We start from the raw sequence: 10,732 nt of genomic DNA, 5'->3' as shown, positions 1-10,732 counted from the left end.
TGCTGACTACTGAGTACATTACTTTGAGTTTTGTTATGTTCCTTTTCGTCCATTTAACTCAATGTATGCTTTTTAGCCTTTGAGCCACTGATGCTTAGGGGGATGAGTTAGGCCAGTGTCTGGTGGTAAAGCGTATAGCTAAATGGAATGCTGGGAAAACACTCCCAAGCGCACGGAGGAAACCGCAGCTGGGGTGTCGTGGGAGCCCAGCAGGAGGAGACAAAATGCCCTCTAAAATGTACCGACCAAAGCCTTGTTCCTCAAAGTTTCCCTCTCAGACTAGCAACAACAGCATCCCCTGGGAACTTGTTACCAATGCAGAATCTCAGGCCCGCACCCGAACTTGTGAATTAGAGTCTGCCTTTTAACAAGCATCCCGGGCAATTTAGAAGCACATTAAAATCCGAAAAGCAGGAGATTGAAAGACAAGTGCAGAATCAGCCCCAATAGAAGCCTGGGGTTAATTCCGGGCCTCTTTCCTGCTTTCCCTGAGGGAAGTCTGGGTGTCTGGTCTAAGACAAGTCAGATGGCAGAATGGAGACAGGTGCCCCACACAGATGGAAATACATTTCGTCGGGATAAGCAGACCACAGTAGAGCTTCGCCAACTGCGACAGCCTTGTTCACAACAGGAGCAAATCCCTGAAAGATTCATGGCTAGGGGAATTAAAAGAAAGAGAGACTTTGAACATGACGGTGAGGCTGTGGCTATCAACCAGCAGGATGCCACTGCTCCTTGACAGCATGAAAGGAAGCCCGGCCCTACCAGCCTACCTGTCTGGGAGCCACCTGTCACATACGAGTGGGAAGCAGATTTCCTGCCAGCTAATGGGCCAAATTCCATCACCTCTCTCCAAAATCCTGGAGATGAGGTAAGAGGAACATGGGACTGAGGTTGCAAGGATAATGCCACCACAAAACCTTCTCCCCAGTTCATCTCCTTTATAAGAAGAATGGGGCACATGAGGGAACTTAGTCATGTGGAAGCCCTTGTTTTGCTCCAAAGTAGCAGTAACTGGGGCTCTAACACATAAAAGGTAATATTGTTGATAGAGGACAATATTTTGAGTGTGGGTGGTTTGGGGAAGACTCCCTTGGGGTCATGGTGACCCTGGTCCTACCTCCAGTGAATGGAGATGACCTTAGGGTCATGGTGACCCTGGTCCTATCTCCAGTGAATGGAGATGACCTTAGGGTCATGGTGACCCTGGTCCTACCTCCAGTGAATGGAGATGACCTTAGGGTCATGGTGACCCTGGTCCTACCTCCAGTGAATGGAGATGACCTTAGGGTCATGATGACCCTGGTCCTACATCCAATAAATGGAGATGACACATACCAATCCAAATAAACAGTATTTTTTTTTTTTTTTATAAATGCACTCTCATGAAAGGGACCAAATAGTCCTCTCAGCTCTAAGTCTTCTAATGAGTTAATATGTATATTTCCATTTATTCAATCCGTTTTTTCAATAAATATTAATTGAGAAACATATTTAGGGGCGTCTGGGCGGCTCAGTCAGTTAAGCGTCCGACTTTGACTCAGGTCACCATCTCACGGTTTGTGAGTTCGAGCCCCACGTCGGGCTCTGTGCTGACAGCTCAGAACCTGGAGCCTGTTTGGGATTCTGCGTCTCCCTCTTTCTCTGCTCTTCCCTCACTCATGCCCTGTCTCTCTCTCCTTCAAAAATAAATAAACATTAAAAAAAATTTTTTTAAATAAGAAACCTATTTAGTCACTAATCTTGGGGCTTGGGAAATACATGTGGATGGGCAAAATCCTTGATTGAAGGCTCTATCGTTGTTCAGTGAGAGTAACAGACACATTAACAGGCAGCCCAGTGTCATCAGTGCTAAGACAGAGTTACCCATACTGCTTAGTGTGAGCATAAGCATGGCAGAAAATGATGCTGATGACGGTATCATTCACATGTGAACATGCTGGCTAACTGTGCTCAGTATCAACCATAACTCAACTCATTTATTTTTTTAGCATGACCCTACAAAGTTGACGTGATCGCCCTTCCCATTTTGTAGGATAAAAGTAATGAGCACAGGAAATTTAGATAATTTGTCCACCGTCACACAGCTGGAAGGGCAGAGACAGAAAAGCTTCAAAACCAAGATAGTTCTGTTTAAAAATAATATACCGAGGCCCAGGGATATCAAGTGAAGTGCATAAAATTCCAGTAAAAATGAACAGCTGTGAAAGGCCCGCCGTTGCCAGGAGCGGCGCTAGATGTAGGAAAGTACACGAAAGCGTAAGACGTTGTCCCTGTCATCAGGGATTCAACGTCCACAAGACCTGTAAAGCACACACAGGGGTATGTCATGGTACGCTGTGCGGAGTTTGCTGGTGAAAGTGTGTGGAAGGTACTGAGGGAATGAGAAGAGTGAACAGGAAAGACTTACGAGGAGGTGACACGTCAGCTGGTTTTGACTTTTGAACAGGAATTTGCAGGCAGGAGAAACACCAGGTGACAAGGACAGGGGACAGGGACGTCAAAGAGCAATGTAGGCGAGTTTCCTTTACATAACTCCATTGACCATCTACTCTATATAAGAAGCCGTAACACCCAACACCAGGACTAAAACACCAGGGAAATACAGTCCCTGGGGTCCACAAGGAAGGTAGTCATTTTTCATCTTTATGCCTGGCAAAGGCACTGTGGCAGAACTCGAGTTAGAAGGAGTGGAACTCTTCACTTCTCGAAGCTTCTGCCCCTCCACAACCAGGGGTAAAATATTATGAAAGGATAAACCTGTAGAAGAAGAGAGAGAACATTTCAGTGAACTTGGAACTATGACAATAATTTGAAGATGGGGAAATACATCAAGGGGTGGTACCTGATGGTGGAGGGTGAAGAGAAGTGCAGCCAGCCACCCTGCATGGATCACAGGTAACAAGGAACCCAATGATGGGAGCTTTCCAAGTAATCTAAATGAAATATCTTAATTGGGCATCAGGCAGCAGCCGCTTAATGAGGTAGTGAAAGATATCCTCAACACTCGACATTAACCGCTATAAGGTTCCTTCTATATCACGACGATTACTAGAGGCTGAAGCTCTAAAGGCAAAGCAAATTCCCAGCAAGGAAACAGGAACTGAGCTCTTTCTTTCTCTGATATAGAAAAATGATCTTTCCTTATTATTTGGGCCATCAGGAAAGTCAGAAGCTAATTTACAGAGTAACTCTAGCAACTAAAGAGTTTCTGAGACCATGTTGAACATATTTTTTGTTTTTTTAATGTTTATTTCTTTTAGAGAGAGAGAAAGAGTGAGCGAGCAGAGGAGGGACAGAGAAAGAGAGAGAGAGAGGAGAGAGGGAGAGAGATATAGAATACGAAGCAGGCTCCAGGCTCTGAGCTGTCGGCACAGAGCCCCACGAGGGGCTCAAACCCATGAACTCGAGATCATGACCTGAGCTAAAGTCGGACGCTTAACCGACTGAGCCATCCAGGTGGCCCTGAACATATTTTTTCTAGTTGAGCACATTTCTCTCTCTTGGTTTTGATCTTTTTTAAGTTTATTTGTTTATTTTGAGAGACACAGAGATAGTGTGAGTGGGGGAGGGACAGAGAGAGAGGGAGTGACAGAATCCCAAGTAGGCTCTATGCTGCCAGCACAGAGCCCGACGTGGGGCTTGAACCCAAGAATCTGTGAGATCATGACTTGAACTGAAGCTAAGAGTCAGGCTTAACTGGCTGAGCCACCCAGGCGGCCCTGGTTTTGAGTTTTACTCATACTTCATTAGCGTGTTAGGATTGTTATATATTTAGTGGAATAAAGCAATTAAGATACATATAGAAAAATGGATATTCATTTTGACTGAGTTTCTTTTAAGTAAAAGAGACTTAACGTGAGCTATTTAAATATCAAGGACATCCACAATTGAAAATGGTAGAAATATGCTAAGACAAAAAAGTAGTTGATAACGGTAGAAAAATAATCTAAAACAAAAATAGGAGATGCGTTTTAAAAATACACATAAAAATGACGCTGGGGAGCATAAAAGTTATCGCTGATAAAATTGGTAGAAATAGTCATTTTTATCTATGTGCGTTTGGAAAGTCTATTTATAAACACTCATCCATCCAATCATGTGTTTACTAATTTCACAACTATTCACTGAACCCCTGCGATGTGCCCGTCCGGTCACTAAGTGTTTTGAGTGCATCAGAGAACGAGACAAGGAAGGCACCTGACTTCCCTTTGCAGGGAAACAACTAATACATAAGTAAACAAGGAAAATAATAACAGTCTGTGACAGGTGACAGTACAAAGGAAATAAGAAATGTGCCGATTAGCTATTGCTGCTTAACACATCACCCCCCCAAAACAGTTGCAAAGATTGAACTCACAATTCTGGGGTTTGTCAATTTGTGCAGGGCTCTGCTAGGTAATTCTGCATCTCTGGGCGAGGCTATGCTGACCTTGGCCGGGTCTCACTCAAGCCCCTGCGGACAGATCAGTTTAGGGTTGGGACGTCTAAAATGGCTCAGCTGGGATGGCCAATCTCTGTTCCACACTCATCCCCCAGATACTCTGGTTTCTTTACTCAGCAATGGTACAGGGATCTCAAAGAGGGAGGGTGGAAGGACACAGTGTCTCCTGAGGCGAAGGCTTGAAATCCCCAAATTGCAACTCCTGATAGAAGGAGCTGCTAAGAATTGAGGCCACATTAGGACAGAACACCCAGGACTAAATGCTAAAATAGTGCAGGTTTTGGAGCTTGGTTGCCTAAAAAGCCAGCAAGGAAACCAACAGAGTGTGACATTCTAGGCGTCTCCAGAGGGAAGCAGGAGATAAAATCATTAAAACGAATGCGATAGGTACAGGAGCACAGCTTTAAAAACAAAACCCTCAAAATAAATGATAACTTTTACAGGTTCTAAAGTATAAAAGTATAAAATGATACAAAGTGCAAAATTTGAAAATTATCTCAGACTGTGCTAACATTACCAACAAGTAAAAACTCATCAGTCCTTCTGGTCTTTTCATTCTTACCAAAGCACCTGTATTGAAACTGTGAATTGGTTATATGCTTGTAATTTGCACTACTTATCAAAATGGAAACCTGTGGGGATACAAGGGGAAGGAAAGTGTTCAAGAGGGTCCAGAAGGGGGAAAAATTTTTATTTAATTTGATTTCTTGTCTATCGATCTTACTCAAGAATTTAAGAATAAAATATATTAGACTGCATCCAAAAGTTGCAATCTGCCATTCCCCTTAATATGTGATAGATGTGTATATGTATATGCCTATATATAATGTATGTATATATAGAATACCTATTACACATGTGTATATATGCACACATGTGTGTATATACATGCACATACGTATCCCTTTTATTGTATATGATCCATTCGGGGAAAATGTACACTTTACTTTAGCCTTTAGTCCATTTTTCCCACTTTCCATTGTGATCTGTCGGTGATGACGAGACCTACTGCAGACTGCTCTCAGAAGTTTGATCACCAGTATTACTCAGGCGTTGCGAACGAGCCAGGAATGATGTGCTCTGTGGTGTTAGGCATCCAGGATTATAATAAATAGCTCTATGCTCTGAAGGAGAAAGAAACATTTCAATCCAACATAAATGGAAGGACCCAAACCTCGCCTGATTCCACAAATGGACAGGGGTTGCTTTCAAGCTCTGATGAGAAGGCAGAGTCTGAAATGGAATTAAGAAGCTGACATACACACCCGAGTCAGGCTCACCCATGCTTTAGCGGCCTAACCGTCATGGAGGTCGTGTTTCCTGTATTGCCTTCTCAGGCAACCTGGACTCCCTTTGTTATAAACTATAGTCTGTGTCTGAAAGGATGAAGCAAATATATAGGACTGAACTCCGCAAAGCGAAACAGTGCCTCCTTTCTTCTCAAAAACAAAGATGGGAGATGAACTGTTTAAACATGGCTCCTCTCCTGTCATGGCTGCCACAGGAATGGCGGCTTCATTGCTTCCACCATTTACTGCTCTGATTGATTATGCCCAAAGAGTTGGAGCTTCCCAATGAAGCACATTACCGATTTTCATGAAGATTCTGATGACGCTATTATTCGAACAAATAATTGGGTAATTCGGCACTTCGCAAAGTGTTCTGCTAATAAATAAGATGAAGTTTCTATTGTAGAAAACAGCCAAGAAATCTTGCATAGCACATAACAGCATGGTAAGTTTTGAGAAATTTCTTATGAAAGAAATGGATTGGATATTATATAATCCAGAATTTTACATATATTTTATTGAAACGGGAGCTCTGCTATTAACACAAAATATCAGTTTAAGCTTTATGTCATTCAGTGTTCTGAAGAACACAATTTGGGAAACTGAGCTCCTTTTTCCCCCTCCTTTCCTGAATGGGGGTGGGGGGCGCTAGGGAAGAGGGCCAAGTCACAAAAGAATTACTGGCCATGGGTCCACCTCTCCATGTCGTTTACTCAAGCCAAAGCAGCTCACAGATCCACGTGGTTTTAAAGGGTCCAGGAAGAAAGCCACAGAGATCCAGGACTACAAGGGTCACAAGTTCCTGTGCAAAGATAGCTAGTGGGGATTATGGCAGTATAGAGAAAAACAGGGTAGTGTTTTAAATCCTAAGAATTAGGGACACCTGGGTGGCTCAGTTGGTTAAGCATCTGACTTCGGCTCAGGTCATGGTCTCACGGTTGGTGGGTTCAAGCCCCCCATGGGGCTCTGTGCTGTCGGCGTGGAACCTGGAGCCAGCCTCAGGATCCTCTGTCCCCCTCCCCACCCCCACCCCCGCTGCTCCCTTGCTGACACTCTCTCAGTCTCTCTCAACATAAATGAATGAACTTAAACAAATGAAAAATAAAATCCTGAGAAATAACACCACAGAACAGCAGAGTTGCTTAGTGGCTCAGACCAGGGGCTCCTCTGGGCATCTACCAAAGTTCGGACACACGGCTTTCACACCTTGGGGCTGTGTGACTTTTGCCAAGTTACTTAACTTCTTTGGGCCTCAGTTTCTTTATCTAAAAAAAAAAAAAAGAAAAGAAAAAGAAAAAAATGGAATAGACCTGCTACTCAGCTCAAAGGATTCAACGTCTGGCACATAAGACGCACTCAGTAAATAAATGTTAGCTATTATTAGAGAAGAAATGGCATGGTCACCATCAACGTGTCATGTCAAGTAGGCATCTATACCTAGGTCTTTTGTTTCAGACTTATTGACAGTGATCACTGGAAAGGAATGAAAGATCATCTAGCTCATTCCCATTATCTTATCTTATCTATACATAAACTGAAGCCTAGAAGTGACTGAACTGGAAGGAGTTTGGTCTCACATACTTAGTCTCCCACTCATGAGCCTGTAGGAGTTTAAATGACGTGGAAGGAAATCTCACGGGTAGAATTAACATGTTCCTTTTTGAGCACAGGTTGACTTTCTTCTTTAATCCTTAAAATATTGTAAATAGTCTTACATACAGTCGTGACGTTAAACAATTCCATTTCATTCCCGAGTTTTTGGTAATGCTTTTAGCACTGTGCCCTTTAACTTGAACTGGGTGTTCATATAAATAGAATATTCCTTATCGTTGTAAGGGAGGACTCTGCTCTCATTACCATAGAGTTTTCGGTGGGAATCAGATCTAAAGATTTTAGCCTGTCTTAGACTGGATTGGTCAGATCTATCAGCTGTCCTCCATAACTCTTACCTCTTCTCTGATTCTTATGTTTTAGCTTTCTCTAGAAAATTCTAGGCTGTTGCCCCTGTTTGCCTTCTATTCCAGTGATGTGGTTTTCTGCAATATCAATTCTACTGTTCTATCCAGCTCTCAGATTTTTTTCCTTATACACCTTTTTGACGACAGGTTATTTTTAACTATCTGCATTGACTTTATAAATACACGAATCTTTTCTCTTTAACTCACGTTGTGAGAATGAAACTAAAAGTCCTCAAAGTTGTCTGCTGTCTCTCTTTTTCTTTTTTTCTGTGACTCTTTGGTTAAAATTTTGCTACTCATTCCTAGCTTTATTTGCTTTATGACAGAGAAAATGTCCTCCATATTTTTAGTCCTTGGAATTTATTGAGATTTTCCTGTGGTCTCGTATATAATTGATTTATGTTATGTTTTGAGAAAATTTCAAAATAGCTTTTATGGTGCATGAGGAAGTGCTATTTAACCGTTGTATGAGTATTATTAATTACCTTTCTATAAAAACCTCTATGTTAACTTAAAATTTTTTGAAAGATTACCATTTACATTAAAAGCTACAGTTATTGTAAACGTGCCCATTTCTTCCACATGTCTATTTTTGTCTTATATATTGTTCTCAGTCATATAATCATTATGTGTTCTACCTTTTATCAAAGTAGATAACCACTCTTATTTCACATAATATATTGATTCAAAACTTGCTTTTTCTGATGCTAATATTGAAACCACTTCCTTATCACTATTTTCTAATCCTGTAAATTTAAACTTTGAGACTTGGATATGTCTTTTTGAATCAGTACGTGGTTGAAGGTGTCTGAAGTGAGGTCACACAGAGCTGAGGAAGCGTCTGTCACCGGCTTGGTGGCTTACTTTCACCTTCAACCCACAGGCTCTTACAGACAGCTACCCATTACCTGGTTTTCTTTTGCCAGGTACAACTGCCGTTATCCTTTTGAGTAAGTGACACAGTAATCTAATTAATTAGTGAGCGAGGAAATATTTCCTTTGTATTAAGTCTTAAGATACTAGACTTGAAATGTGGGTCCACCTGAAGGTCCCTAAAGTACCTTGTAACAAAGGTATTGGTATAAATGTAAGGAATTGATGTATCAGTCTCCTTATTAAATGAGCAAGGGACTGCTGTATACACAGGAAAAAGTGCAGAGCACCTCTTTAAGAATTTCTCCTTGGGCAAATCCTGTGAACAATCAAAGACTTAGTTACTTCTACGAAATGGTGCCTTTGGTCTCTGCAAACTGTAAAGTGTTCCTGCCCACGAAGAAGTTTTGTAACTGTAACTAAAAATAAGACGGATCTAAGTGCTCAGAACTCATCTGGGAGAAGATGCACAAACTTTCTGAAACACAGTTTGGAATTTAGTGTGTCTTAGGAACCAAAGAGGGGGTAAGCGATTTGAGTAAGTGAGGGTATGCTGTTGAACTGTTCTTTTCTCGTGGACTTGCCTTTTTTTGTTGTTGTTTGTTTTTTGGTTTCGTTTTATTTATTTATTTATTTATTTATTTATTTATTTATACATGTAAAAGTTCAATGTGATGAGTCCAATAGCTAAAGACCTTTCTTTCACAGAAAGTACGCATTTCTAAGCTACAGTCGGCTCACACATTTATCCATTTAGTCATTCCGCCGTAAGTGATCACCGACCCTGAGTAACAGTGCAAGTCAGGCACCATGGCTTGATTGCAAAACCCTGGAGACGTCTGCTTGACAACTGTCACCGTGGTTTGATTACTCTGGGAGCAAAATTCATTCATTTGCTCATTCATTTACAAAAGGGACTTTGATTTTGGCCCTCAAATAATATGGAGCGGTAACCTATGAACACTAGTTTTATAGGGCGTTATAAATACCGTGTCAAGAATTTATTACATGTATGTTGACATATTTTTCCATATAGCGATGTTCCTATTAAACTCTGAGAGGAATATATACCATTCAACACATTTGCCGGAGAAATCCTACTTTTGTGTGTGCTCATTTAGCAGGACACCTAAAGGGACACGTGTCCCTGGGGGGAAATCTTTGGGACGTGGTTGGTTGCAGCAGAATGATAAGGGCAGACGGACTGAGCACCCTGCGTGACGCTCCGGCCAAATGCTGAAGAGTCTTTTTTTATGGAAACAAACAAGGTCAAGAAACAGCTGATGACGGTAAGTAGAAAGGAATTTATTCTTTCAACAGTTTGTGCCAGAGCTTCCTATAGCAGTGACTACGTGTTTAATGAGAACATAGACTCCGACCCAGAGGACTCTGTGCAAAGTTTCCTGCCTGAATGCGTCACCGCTGATTTCGTGGGAGATCAAGTTCACATCACGTTCATCTTACTGTGTCTGCAAAACGGGCCAGAATCGAATTCAGAAGATATCACCTGTATCCTCTTTCACGCCACTCCTCAAAATGATGGAATAAAGTCACGGAAAGAACCTCAGCTGCAGGCAGAAGTTATCTGAAAAACCTTCATATTGCGGAGGCAAGTCCTCCTGGCCGTGGCCTTTTTGTGTTTTCCTACGATGATGCCAATTCCTAGATGTGGCGTTGGCTCGCGCCCTACGTAGAGCTCCGCTTTGCAGCTGCAGAGCAAATGAGGGGCCAGGAGGGGGAGCAGAAGTTAAGATCTTGCAGCCAGACCACCCTAAAATCGATGAGAAAATGATTAATGCTGATGACATATGGAGGAGTAAACAAGGCCAGACAGAGAACACTGCCAGCGGGTACCCAAGGATAAAGAGTGAGGACTTCCGGAATGAATTATAGGACAATAACTGAGAAAAATCCACATGTGCAATTTATTAAAATGGGGAAACTGTAGTAAAAGATAAACTATTTCTCAAATATAAATGGAAGTGGTGGGCACATATGTTCCAGCCAGACAATGATGCTTCCTTGTGTCCCTATTATGAGAGAAGAATGAGGCTTGGCAAGTTTGTGCCTTGATTATCCATGGGATTCGCAAAACCAGGCTCCAGTTTTCAAGTAAATGGCTCTCCTATGGTAAAATACTCCCTGACGCTTTTATTCGTGTGTTTGTC

This window comes from Panthera uncia, chromosome C2 (assembly GCF_023721935.1).
Source record: "Panthera uncia isolate 11264 chromosome C2, Puncia_PCG_1.0, whole genome shotgun sequence".
NCBI lineage: Eukaryota > Metazoa > Chordata > Mammalia > Carnivora > Felidae > Panthera > Panthera uncia.
The sequence above is the reverse complement of the archived record's forward strand: the minus strand, read 5'-3'. Positions refer to the sequence as shown.